The sequence below is a fragment of the Gopherus flavomarginatus genome, chromosome 14, assembly GCF_025201925.1.
Source record: "Gopherus flavomarginatus isolate rGopFla2 chromosome 14, rGopFla2.mat.asm, whole genome shotgun sequence".
Classification (NCBI taxonomy): Eukaryota; Metazoa; Chordata; order Testudines; family Testudinidae; genus Gopherus; species Gopherus flavomarginatus.
The window spans coordinates 7686914-7700971 of record NC_066630.1 but is presented as its reverse complement, the minus strand read 5'-3'; the positions used below and the strand labels follow the sequence as shown (position 1 = coordinate 7700971).

At 42.0% G+C, this 14058-nt stretch overlaps 1 long non-coding RNA gene across 2 annotated transcripts; it reads left to right on the top strand.

The window, feature by feature from the left end:
• Nucleotides 1-9096: 9096 nt before the first annotated feature.
• Nucleotides 9097-12599, top strand: LOC127034465 (uncharacterized). 2 transcript variants are annotated; one of them, XR_007769400.1, is made up of 4 exons: nucleotides 9097-9446; nucleotides 9581-9659; nucleotides 10713-10757; nucleotides 12037-12599. It is a non-coding gene; the product is annotated as an uncharacterized LOC127034465 (long non-coding RNA). The 2 variants fall into 2 exon arrangements; XR_007769399.1 differs by having other exon boundaries at nucleotides 10713-12599.
• Nucleotides 12600-14058: the final 1459 nt, after the last annotated feature.

Below are 14058 nucleotides of genomic sequence, written 5' to 3'. Positions count from 1 at the left end.
CACAGGGTCATCCTCTTAACTCTCTCTCAATTTTGTACATTTTATTCTGGTCTTGGAAATAAGATGAATATTGCTTTTCTTTCCAGCTATTTTAGGTGCCTTTTTCATGGGTAGATTGGTATGTAGTATGTGATTATTTTCAAGACCAGTGGGCCTGATTCTTCTGTCACTGCTGCTGATGTAAATTAAGCATAACTCTGACATGAATGGTGTTATATCAGTGTAAAACTGATGGAGGGGAGAGAAGATTCAGGGCCTCTACTGCAAATACTAGTGGAAACTGATTAGGCATAAAATTATTTGAAAAGTTACCAAGGTATCAGCACAGCGTATTCATTCTGTGCCTTCTTATTACCATTACAGCATTGCAATCTTCCTTTGTAGCCATGATGCCAGAGATGGGTTTGAGTACAGGGTGCTACAGGAAAATTTTCCTGACCGGGAGGTGCTAGCTTGTACACGCATACACACACACACATGCTTTTACAGAATAAAGCAGAATTATGATTTATTGAGTATGGCTTTTATTTTTTGTAAGTTCCTTAGTCGTGAAAAACAAGTTGAATTTTGGCTGAACTATCCTTTCTAAACAGAAGCACTTTGCAATTGATCCTGGGCAAAAAGTCAAAATAAGCTTCTAAATGGATATTTTCTTTTTTTAAGTATAGGAGTTGGAAACATTTTTCTTAGCCAGAGGGTATTACTAAGTATATTTTAAGCTCATTATTATGCTTCAAGTGGGGAAGACCTTTCATGCAGTATTAAAGTAAAATGTTCTCAAAGCTGTCTGCAAAAGAGCTCAAAGAAAGCATTGCTTTAACTTTTTGCAGTGCAAACAAAGGAGAGACTCTGAAGAAATAAAATTATGCTCTCGAGTGATGACTGTTCCTCAGACTCAGAATTATTGTCAATGCTGCTCAGGGTAAATTAAAGCTAAATCGCTGCAAAGCACTTCTCTTTGCGCAACTGACCATGCAAGCAAAATATTTAAAAGATATGGGTAGGGGGGCTGTGTAACAAATTGCTAACATGTTCATTGCATAATCAGTTAGAAGAAGATCTGAAAAGCAAACTAAAAATAATCCAGTATCACTTCTTTCCAAGATCACTGGCCGTTATGTAACGGTCTTATCTAATTATGCTCTTTTTAGACTCGTATAACCCCACTGGCATCAGTGAAGATGTATAGGTGTAAACAGAGGTAATGAGATGACCTGGGTAATTACAAGCCCATCGGCCTGATAATGTTCCCATGCGATATTATGGAGTGGCTGATATGAGACTCAATTAATAAAGAATTAAAGGAGGATAATGTAATTAAAGCAAATCAAGGAGGGTTTATGGAAAATCGACCCAGTCAAAGTAACTTGATGGCTTTTTTTAAAATGTTTTTACACATTTGGTTGATATAGGTAATAGTGTTGATGTAATATACTTTTGGTTTAAAAAAAACTAGAACAATATAAAATTAACATGGCACACATTAAATGGATTAAAAACTTGCTAACTGATGGGTCTCAAAATGTAATTGTAAATGGTGAATCGTCAGCAAGAAAGTGTGTTTCCAGGGGGTACCACACTGATTGGTTCTTTGCCTTACGCTATTTAACATTTTTATCAGTGACCTGGAAGTAAATATAAAATCATCATCAAAGTTTGCAGATGACATACAAACTGGGAGAGTGGTAAATAATAAAGTGGACAAGTCACTAATTCAAAGCAAGTTGGATTGTTTGTTAAACTAGGTGCAAGCAAATAATATATTTTGATATGGCTAACTATAAATGTATACATCTAAGAACAAAGAATGTAGAGGGACTGTATCCTGGGAAGCAGTGACTTTGAAAAAGATTTGGGGGTTGTGGTGGATAATCATATGAATATGAGTTGCAAGTGTCACGCTGGCCAGAAGAGCTAATTCCATCCTGAGATGCATAAACAGGGGAATCTCAGGTAGGAGTCAAGAGATTATTTCACCTTTATATTTGGCACTAGTGCAACTGCTGATGGAATACTGTGTCCAGTTCTGGTGTCCACAGTTGAAAAAGGATGTTGATAAATTGGAGAGGTTTCAGAGAAGATTCATGAGAACAATTAAAGGACTAGAAAAAATGCTCTACCAAATTTGTGGCCATGAAAAATGCGTCACAGGCTGTGAAATCTGGTCTTTGGTCTTTTGTGTGCTTTCACCCTATTCTATAAAGATCTCCCTGGGGAGACTGGCATTTCTCAAATTTGGGGCCCTGACCGAAAAAGGAGTTGCAGAAGGGTTGCAAGGTTATTTTAGGGGGTCGCAGTATTGCAACTCTTACTTCACTGCCTTCAGAGCTAGGCAGCCGAAGAGCAGCAGCTGTTGGTGGGGCACCCAGCTCTGAAGGTAGCGCCCCACCAGCAGCAGCACAGAAGTAAGGGTGGCAATACCATCCAATGCCACACTTACTTTGTGCTGGTGCCTTCAGAGCTGGGGGTCCCGAAGGTCGTGGCTGCTGACTGAGGGCCCAGCTGTGCAGGCAGCAGCGCAGAGGGAAGCGTGGCAATACCATACCATGGCATCCTTATTTCTATGCTGCTGTAGGCAGCAGCTCTGCCTTCAAAGCTGGGTTCCCAGCCAGCCATGGCCACCCAGAAGATTCAGGGGGCCTGGGGCAAAGCAATTTGGGGGGCCCCTTCCATAAGAAAAAGTTGCAATACTATAGAATACTATATTATTGTGGGGGCCCCTGCAGGGCCTGGAGCTTGGGGCAAATTTCCCCACTTGCCCGCCCCCGGGCGGCCCTGCGACCAGCAGCCACTGCTCTCCAGCTGCTGAGCTGTGAAGGCAGTGCCACCACTAGCAGGGCAGAAGTAAGGGTAGCAGTACTGCAACCCCCTCTACAATAACCTTGTGACCCCCCTCCCAACTCCTTTTTGGGTCAGGATCCCTTCAATTTCAGATTTAAATAGCTGAAATCATGACATTTATGATTTTTTAAAATCGTATGACCATGAAATTGACCAAAATGGACCGTTAATTTGGTAGGGCCCTACTTATAGCGATAGATTTAAAAGCTCAGTCTCTTTAGCTTAACAAACAGATGGTTAAGGGGTGACTTGATTACAGTATGTAAGTATCTGCACGGAGAACAAATCTTTAATAATGAGCTCTTCCATCTGGCAGTGAAAAGTATAACATGATCAAATGACTGGAAGATGAAGCTAGATGAATTCCGACTAGAAATAAGGGGTAACAATTTACCAAGGGTTGTGGTGGATTCTCCATCACTGACAATCTTTAAATCAGGACTGGATGTTTTTCTCAAAGATCTGCTCTAGGAATTATTTTGGGGGAGTTCCATGGGCTGTGCTACACAGGAGTCAGACTAGATGATCATAATGGTCCCCTTGGCCTTGCAATCTGTGAATCTTTGAACTGGGAACTAATTTTGCCTTTCAAACCTGACCTTATTAATATTTGAAAAGCGAGTCGTCTCCCTCACACCCATGCACCCATCTCCATTTTCCCTTGCTGTATTTCTGCTTCTGACTTGGCCACTTGCATTTGTGATTATGCCTCACTCTACCTCAATTTCTTTCCTAAAATTTGAAGTTAATAAATTACTGTTAAGAATAATCACCGCTGAGATTTTTAATACTTTTGTCATAGTAGTTCTGCCTAGGTAAATGCATATATGTGGAGTACGTTGTATTTATATATAACTTTATGCACTTGAAAGTTGTCTTGCAATTAAAGCTAGTTTTTAACACTTTCATTGGTAATTTGAAAAACATGGATTTGCTAAAAAATTGATGGAAACCATAAGACTTGATTTAGGTCAGCTATATTCAGAACATAGTAAAACAGAGTAATAAACAGGGTTTGTTATTATGCCCTCTACTAGTGTAAAGCCCATACACACAAAGATAGCTGTATCTCTGAATGGTGTGATAGCAACACACTAGTTGCAATATGGGGCTCTTTTTTGTTTTGACAAGGTGTACACAGATCTTACTGTTGATTGGGTTTCCATATCCATGCAGCTATGCTCCATGTTTAACCCATATCTATGTCCTCTGTTAAATCCATTCTTAAAAAGATGGATCTTCATTCAGGCGTCTCTCTCTAAGTCTGTTACCTATGGTAGAACAAAATGAGTACTGCTAAAGCAGAGATTGCAGTAATGGTTAACCCAGTTAGTGATTCGCTGACCGGTTCAGAAGAACCTTCTTGGAGACTGATCTACCAGACATGACTTTAGACCTGTGGTTAGCACCATGAGAAAAATAAACAACCTTTAGCTGAAATATCAGGACCCAACAGTTTTAGCTAAGAATAAGCATTATTTGTTAGCATTGGAGTCAATGGTATTGTGTTGTTATCCTTCCACCCATGTATTCACTCCTGATCTCAGCTGTGGATACGTGATCCGTCTATTAGGCCTTGTCTCCACTAGGAAGAAGGTGTGTTCTGAACTCTACTTTGCTAACATTTGGTTGGTAACACAAGGTAAAATCCTAAAGAGGACAAGGCAAAGTGTAGTTTTCACATGAGTTAGCTGGTCCCTACTCTTTAACTTGACCTGCTCACTCGTGAAAATTACAAATCACCTTGTCTTCACCAGGATTTGACTTTGTGTCAACTAACTTGAGCTAAATACACACCTTTTGTTTCCAACTGAAGACAAGCCCCCATAGTGTATTAGGTCAGGCATCTCTCATGGGTTGTTGCTGTAAGGTCATGCAAATAAGGAGTGGTTTGGCCAGAAATAAGAGATTTCCTCAAGATACCACCACTCTGTCCACTCAGGACCACATTTTACAAGTGCAGAGTATGTCATACGCTTGCTGAAATACATGTCACACAGAAGCCTCTTCAATTAAATATTCAACATGAACTTGATTCTGCACTCTTGAAGTCAGTCGGAGTTTTGCCATTGCGAGCCAGGGGGTCAGGGTCTAGGATGCAGTCTGTGGTTTTGCACATCTTTCAGCTAAAGCAGAAATCCAAATGCAGGACATAGTAACTACTGTTTATTTAAATAACCCAAAGAACAGGGCTGAATTAAGGCGATCCAGGTCCATATGCACATCTGTACGTGGGCCCCCGTTTCTCTTCCCTCCTGGTGTAGTCCTCTTCATAACAGCCACCCCCTACTTGGAGAGACAGCAGGTTTCAGAATTAAAATGAACCTGGCAGTTCACACCACTTGGTTTCAGGCTTTCTGCAGACTCAAGCAGGTATAATTTATACTCTGTTTGCACTTTCAAATTTTTCATTGCAACCACAAAAACTAGAAACATATTTTTTAATGACTCCTGGGAGTAGGATCTCATCATATGACTTCCAGGGATTGAAGCCATAGCAATGGGCCTTAATATAGCCCTGGCCATGGTTCCCCCCTTTGAAGAATCTACAATCTAAATGAATTAACAGGCTTTGAAAAGGAAAAGATTTATGTAAATCCTAAGAATGATCATTACCGTGCCAGATGCAGTGCATTTGTAGCTCTATAAATCAAAGCGCAGGTTCTGCTCATCTGCAGATGTAGTTAGTTCATTTCTAATCCATGATAGATACAATAATATTGGGAGTAAGGAGGGCACCTGCCCAGGACTCAGAAGACCCAGGTTCAAGTCGCTGTTCAGCCACAGACTTCCTGCATGACTCTGGGCAGGTCACTCAGCCTCTCTATGCATCTCTTTCCCATCTGCACAAGCGACATAACAGTATTTCCCTACCTCACATGCATGATGTGAGGATAAAGGCATCAAAGATGGTGAGGCATTCAACTACTACAATAATGGGGGACCTCCTGAGATAGATATAATATGGATGATCTCCATACGTGATCAGTGCCTGTCATTAACATGCAATTTTCATATCTGTTTCACTCACAACCACACAAGAGAATGCAACTCTCTTTGATACGCAATGGGAGGAAAAGTTCAACAGCAGACTGAGACAGACCAGAGCTGAAGCCAGCATTGTTTAGCAGCAATTTAAAATGAGGTCTTTCTAGTCTTTCTGCAGCCTGATGTCTCCATTGTGTCCTTGATTGTCATGTAGTTGGTGCATTCTTTCCAGCTACTTTCATGGCACAAACAAATCAGAGCCTTACTACTGCATGCAGTCATTGAGGGCTCAATCCTGCAAGATGCTGAGCAACTCCTGGAGCTGCTGAGTGCTATCAAATCACCTTGACCTTAATGACAGCTGAAGGTGCATAGAGCAAAGCAAAATCAGGATCTCAATGTGCTAGCAACCACCCTAGGTGTTACAATAAATGAGTATTTTTCAAGAATGATTCCCTCCTCCCTTCCCCCCCGCCCCGGTTTTATCTATACTGGTGGGAGAGATGCTGAGGGTTGTCTCCATGGGGAATTATTTCAGAGCAACTATTCTGGATGGATTAATTCAGAATAAGGCACTCTTATTCAACAATAAGAACATCCACACAGGGGAGTTAATCAACTTTAGAACTGAATTTAGCTAATACAGAATAAGGCACTCTTATACCAGAATCAGGGTGTCAACACAAGGAGTTAATCAGAAATAGCGATTTGGCTTTAAATTCACACCCTCCCTTAATCTGAATTAACTTCTCAGTGTAGACAAGCCATGATGGAAGCACGGTAGCAAAAGAACTGAGATGCTACCAGGACACGAGGCATTAGAACGCTGGCACTCTGGAGTTGGTTTTCTTTTGTTAAATGATAATGTTGTCCCACAAACTTACACAGGATCGTTTTAGGGGTTAAGACAAAGATGCCACATTTATTATTAATCCGTAACTATTAGCAAATACCTTAATGCTTATACACATACACTCACACACAAACACACACCAAAATGTTCTGCAGCTGCTGGATAGTTACCAGTCCTGATTGCAGTTTGAGTTCGCAGCTTGGGATCAGAGCTCGTGGCAGCTAACTGGCCAGGAAAGCTGAGCACGAGGAGGAGCCGGGTCTCTGTTGGGCGCGCACCGATGCTCCTTGACGTTGGTAGCAGAACGTTACCCAAAGTCTCTCATCTCACCCTTCCCTTTTTATAGGAGTTTAGTTTGGATTCAAAGTTCGTAGGTCTCGCTGTGTCACGCCGCCTCTGGGTTTGCTTGATCACCCGTCAATTGCAGGCGTGACTGTCAGCCTGGGACCTGGCTTTGATCTTCCTTCTGTTGTTTCTTTTTAGGGTGGATGCTTCTTGCTTGAGTTAGGGCTGTTGTCTAGTTCTTCAGCCGTTGGTATTTGAACTTTATCTCATCAGGACGGGCTGGTGCTGGAGGTTGATTCTATCACCCATGCATACCTCATTCACACATCTCAACTAGACTAATAAAATTACAGTATGGCTTGCAAAAATGGGGGCTGCAGCACAAGCCTTCTACAAAATGGAGTCAGCATATTAAAATGGGTTTTGAGTTACAATATTGCACAGAAGTTACAATGTTACAATGTAGGCAAAATGGCAAGTGTAATGAAATGGTGAACAGAAGTTACAATGGTACAGTGACTAACTAAAAACAATTTCATTCACATTGGTTCTACAATATTAGTCAGAGCACAGTGTGTGGCACTATAATATGAGGCAGTGTTGTAATCTGCTAACAGTCAAAGTGAGGTGGCTAGCTGCCATTCAGTGCCAAAACGATATGATCATGAAAGTTTTCCTAGAGCCGTCTCTGGCCACACAGTTTCAATCAGAAAGCAACAGTGAGTCAACATGATCTATTGCTGTGAAGACTTCAGTAACTGAATGACAGATGCAAGCATTAGAGATTGTTTCCAGAGACCACACACACAAAAACAAAACAACCAAGCAGAAACAAAACAGCCTCCTCATAAATTGGGAAGCCATGTAAGCCCTGATCCTTTTGCATACAGGCAGACCTCCAGGCAGCACCCTCTCTGACTTCAGTGAGGTGACCCCTGGATCTGTCCCTGGAAAGTAGTTTGCAGGCTCAGGTTACCACAACTTGTCAAAAAAGGGGCACCAACTTATCATAAGAAATGTTTGGCGAAAAAATTGTCAGCAAAAATTAAATTTAACCATTGAACAGGTTTATATTGCTGGTAGGGAAAAACAGCAAATGTTGTTTGCCTGTTAATATTTTTTAATCAAAAATCTCCAGAGTTTTGAACTGAAAATCACAGCAGGGAGAGAGCTCTTTTGTGAGATTTTTGTTTTTCTCTGTGATTTCTCTAATTCAAGTTCTTGACCAAGACCAGTCTAAGATCAGTTTCAGTGGAGGAAACATCTGTGTCTCTGGCCATCTGAAATCTCTGCTAGTTAGTAAAGCATATACAGCCCTCTGCAACACTTATGCTCTGAAAGATTTTATTTCCTCATTACCACCTGCAGAAGATAATCGTCTCAGCAGAAAAGTGAGCCACTTCCCATCTTTTCATCTATATTGTTCTTGCTGTCTATTATAAATAACACAAATCCCTATTTCTTTTCCATCCTTACATAGGTAAAAAAATCAGTCCTTCTCATTTTTCAATCTTCAAAGCACTTCAGAAATGTTTAGAGCGATGTATCCTGTCATTGTTCTACGCATGGACATCCCACTGAAGTAAATAGGAGAAATGATTGCAGGATATGGTCCTACCTAATTAATCTTCACATGGCTCCATGAAGATGGGAGATGGGGTGGTAGAAGGGGAGGGCTCTGAATTAGTACAGAGAATTCTTGCCCATGTGCTCAGGGTCTAACTGATTGTCATATTTGGGTTGGTCAGATTGGCAGAGATGCGAGGGGATTTTCACCTTCCTCTTGCCACATGGGCCACAGATCACTGGCTGGTTTGAACTAGAATAAATGATGTAAAGACTTCAGTTTATAGAGAATCCAAGCGTTGAGGACTTCAGTAACTCAGCCAGAAGTTATGGGCCTATTCCACAAGTGACTGAGTGAGGTTCTGTGGCCTAAAATGTGCAAGAGGTCAAACTAGAGGAGCATAATGGTCGCTTCTGGCCTTCAAGCCTGTGCATATTATCTTCATTTTACAGATGGGAGAACTGAAACACTAAGTCCTAGATCCTCAAGGTTATTTAGGAGTCTGAGAGCTTAAGTGACTTAGCCAATGCTTTGGAAGAGCAGTGAATCAGCAAGTTCTCCATTCTCAGCCCGGTGTTAATACCAATAGGTCACGTCTTTTTCTCTCAATTATTTATCGGTTCTCATCAGTACCTGTTCAGCAGGCTGTTTCATTTATTTGTCAAACTGTATTCGGAATATTTTTAGCACTTAAAATCAGAAAATGCCCTACAATCCTTCCTTTAAAAAGCTGTATGATCTGATTTGGTTGATGCCTGCCACAATGAAGAAAAGCGTTTTCTTGCTTCTCCTTGTGAAGCACTTTGAGATCTACTGATGACAAATGCTATTTAAGAGTTAGTTATTATTTTGTTTGATCTTTCAGGTATCTTCAGTCAAAAAAAAATCAAGCCCCTGGCTCACTTTATAAGGGTAAGAGCTTATCTTCAGGCTTCTAACCAGATTTCCATTTGGGTGATATTACATATTCTTTGCATACAGTATTCTCATCCTGGCCTATCTGATTATGTAATGCTACTAACCAGTCACCCCCTTCTGCCTTGCAGATGGCAGTGCCTCATGGCTGGGCAAAGAAATTTGCTGGTGCAATTGGGAACCTTTGCAACGAACTTTGAAATTCAGCAGGTATGAAAGTGGCTTTATCAAAGTAAAAGCCTTATCATTTCAGTGACCCTCTCACTAAAAAAATGTACAGCCATGGTCTTTGTGCTTTTGCATTTTGATCCTGACTGCTCAGTCCTGAGCTAACGGCTTTCCTGCTCAAACTGTAGTCTTGGTTGCACTCCTAAGGAATATTAGGAGTGCTCTAAGGAGACGGGGTAATAAGTTCACTTCAATATGATGGCTGCAGTAACTTGGTTTCTTCCCTCCATTTTGTATATTGATCTGTTTTATTTCCTGTCCCTAAGTGCAGGGTTTTTCACTGAACAGATTCAAGCCTCACCTCACTGTCTGCAACCCCATAGCTCTGATGTTGCCAGGTCATTTGGTAGCTTGGCTCTATCCTTCTCTTTGTTTGTGCCCCCTTCCAATTCTTGTGTCATCAGCAAATTTGAGTGCAGTTGAATTTTCCCCAAAGAAACATGCAACAAAGCCAGACTAAGAGTAGCTGCATAGGATACAGAGTTCCAATGGTCCAAATAGCTTCTGGAAACCCTAAAATAGTCCTGAACTGGGCTACTTTTAGCAGCAAGGATTCCTATTTACCAGTTGTTTGGCCACATGGAAGACCATCATCCTCCATGGCTGGAGAACCACAGTTATTGATACTATGGCCTCCCTTACCTGTACAGCAAAGACTAGCCTTCTTTAAGAATGTTGCATGAGAAAGCCCGAGCAGAAAGATGCAGTCACTAAACAAACTTGCAAAAACATCTGTATTGCTGTTCATTAATGTTCAAAAATCCTTTGCTGTCACTTCACAGTGATTTTGAACAGTCTGCTAGGATGATTAGCTTAATCTTTTAAAGGAGATTAACTCTCACATTTTAAATTGAGGATCACATTTTCAGAGAGTTTCCAGTAATTTGTGCTGTTTAGGCTCCAGAAAGTAATGTTTTCATCTGCTGCAGGAAGTGATTACTCAGGCGGTTGATATATGGGGTCATTTCTTTACAAGCATACATAAATACAATTGTAGGAGCAATTCTTATTATGCATGAACTCCTGGCACTACAGGTTCCTTCCAAACTTCCCAGGCTCCTTGACATCTTGCTTTCCCAGGTACGTTTGCTTATTTTTTCAGTAATTAGCATGAAGCCATGCTGTGCAGTGAAATTTCAGCTTCTGCTAAAGTATGGTTATATCTAGTTCTATATTCTCTGGGCCTAATTCTGATCTCATTCACAAAGGTATGAATAAGGAACTAACACCATAAACGTCCATGATGTCACACCAACGTAAAAGTGGTTTATTAAAGATTGGGCCCAGCACAGTGGTATGGTGGTGAAATGTAATGGTCTGTGATACACAGCCAGTCAGAATAGCTATTCTAAGGGTGCCTTCTGGATTAAAACCTCTATGGGTGTGTCTATATTGTAGCGCAGCCCAACTCAGACTCAAAAAATAGTAATTGGAGATATACTTATCTCCTAGACCTGGAAGGGATCTTGAAAAGTCATGGAGTCCAGCCCCCTGCCTTTACTAGCAGGACCAAATACTGACTTTTGCCCCAGATCCCTAAGTGGCCTCCTCAAGAATTGAACTCACAGTGCTGGTTTTAGGAGACTAATGCTCAAAGCACTGAGCTATCCCTCCCCTTCAAGCCTAAACCCCCTTCTGTCTACAAACAAATCTTGCTCAACTGGAACTTGGACCAAAAGTCCCAGGGCCTCCTAGGTGGAGGGTCTGAGCCTCAGACAAGTCAGCCCTTTTGCTCTGCAGTGTAGATGCAGCCCCACTGGACTCATGCTCTGGGAATCTGCCAAAAGTATCCCACAATCCCATGGGCCAATTTTCTTTGTCCCCCATATAGTCAAGTTCGGTGAACAATCAAGTTTTCCCACACTGCACTTCAAACAAAGGATTTAGGGCAGTCATATTTTGGGATGGTGCTGTAAGGCATATGGGTAGCTGGACTCGGGCCTCAGAATGCAGTGTAGACACTGGAGCCTCAGGGTTCAACAATTACTAACCTGGAATTACAAACGAGTATAGCAGATATTCAAGCCTAGCTTAACAAACCCGGGATCTGCTAACATGAGTTCTACTAACCCTGGGCTTACATTGCAGTGTAGACATACCCTGTCAAACTATGAGATCAGAATCAGACCTTCAGCATCTAGTTCTTTCAGACCTATGCTGTATTGTTCCAAGATCAAGTTAAAACTAACTTGGGGCTGGGATTGTCACTTGCTGTGTGCTGGGTACAATGTCCAGCCCAATGGGGTCTTGAACCTGATTGGGATCACTACATGAGACAACAATACAAATAATGATAATAGTCTTTATTATTAGTTGCCTCCCTAATGGAGAATATTCTGACCCTTATACTTTCTTGCAGACCTAGGTGAACTATTTGGAGTGGCCAGTTAATTTTAAAATAATCAACCAATAAATAAAGGCCTCATCTTCTGATCACAAATAGTGAAAAGCATTTGAACTTCATTCATTTCTCAAGTCTATCCAGTGAACGGTTCATGTGAACAAATTATTAACCAACACTAATATTAGTATATGCAAACTGTATGAATTATTAATATTATTATATGCACATCTCATGAATTATTAACCATCACCAATACTCTGAGTATTTGCTACTCGTAAGTCATTATTCATGCTCTATGAATGGTCACGTAATGCCCATATTATTGTTTCTTGTCCCTGATGATGACTCCCTAATCCACAGAGTTTTTACCATGACTGTGCAAACATTTCTGCTGTTCAAATACATATTTGCCTAAGCATTTGTAGCACATTCTCTTTCTGCAAACATTTTTGCCAACAAAAATATGCATGGAAGAAAGACACCTCAGGCAACATTTTTCAAAAGCACCTATCATCAACACCTCAAAGGTCGTCAGGTGCCTAACTCTCATTGAATTCATTGGTATGCCTGTGCAACCGGGCCTATGTGACTTAGGAGCCTACATGCCATTTTCAAAAGTAACAAGACCCTAGCTCTCATTGAATGTCAATGAAATGTAGGCGTCTAAGCACCTGAATCACTTCTGAAAATAGAATTTAGGCTTGTCTCTCAGAGGCTTTTTAAAATTTTACCTCGTGTCTAAAATTCCCCACTACGGATAACCCCATTGTAGCGCCACTAGTAGTGACAATGGCAGGTTCTAGACAACATACTAGGGCCAGTGAAAAAGAGGCAATTGTATTTCTGTGAAACATTTCAAATGAACCAGTTGCATTTGAGATTTTTTTTTTCCACATGAAGTTTAGGGGCTTTTTTTAAATGACAAAACTGAAATGAAAACACACACACTCTGTCTCTCTCTCTCTCTCGCTCTTTGGTTATTGGACACCAAACTGAGACAAATGTTTCAAGCCAAAAACTAAACTGAGCAACATGAATTGCATTTCTAGTTTGTTTGGGATTTTTGGGGAGGGGGCGGGGGGGTGGAAAAATTGAAAGCGTCATCAAAATTGAACAGATTTTTGCAAACATTTTGCTTTTAATAACAACGAATTATTGATGGAGAAAAGGGTGGAAACAAATAAAAAATCCTGACAAGGGAATGACTTATCTGTTGAGTCTGAGAGGCGACAAGGTGGGTGAGGGGATATCTTTTATTGGACCAACTTTCATAGAATATCAGGGTTGAAAGGGACCTCAGGTCATCTAGTCCAACCCCTGCTCCATGCAGGACCAATCCCCAACTAAATCATCCCAGCCAACTTTCTCTCTCACCAACAGAAGCTGGGCCAATAAAAGAGATTCCCTTTGCCCACCTTCTGCCGCTGACGAAGTGGGTATTCACCCATGGAAGCTCATGCTCCAAAAAGTCTGTTAGTCTATAAGGTGCCGCAGGACTCTTTGCTGCTTTTGCCCACCTTGTGCCACTAATATCCTGGGACCAGCAGGGCTACAGCAACTCTGCATAGGAGTCAGAACAACAAGCGTTTAACACCCCAGGAACTGCCCTGGTGCTAGTGCTACCCCTGCTGCAGACACGGCCTCAGAGCCGCCCCTGACACAAAGCCAGGCTTGTATCTGAATGGCCCTTCCAGGGAGGCTTCATTTTGCACTACTCCGCCTACTCTCCGCTCTTGTTCTTCTGGCCCTTCCCCGGGCTGTGTCGGGCTTTCGTGCCAGGGCAGCGGCGTTGGCGAGACAGCGCGGAGCGAGGGACACGCTGCGACACGCGGGCAGCCCCCGCCACGGGCCCGTCCCCGCATGGCCCTAGCCCTGAAGAACCGCACCCCGAGCGGACGGCAGATGGCGCTAGCGCCGTGTTAAAGGGCTCCGCTGTAAGGCCGCTTAACCCTTGCGTTGCCGCCGAGTATTTCTGCATCAATTGCAGTCCCTAGTCACTTTTAGCTCTGCTGCTCCGCTTTTCTCTTGGGGGCAGGG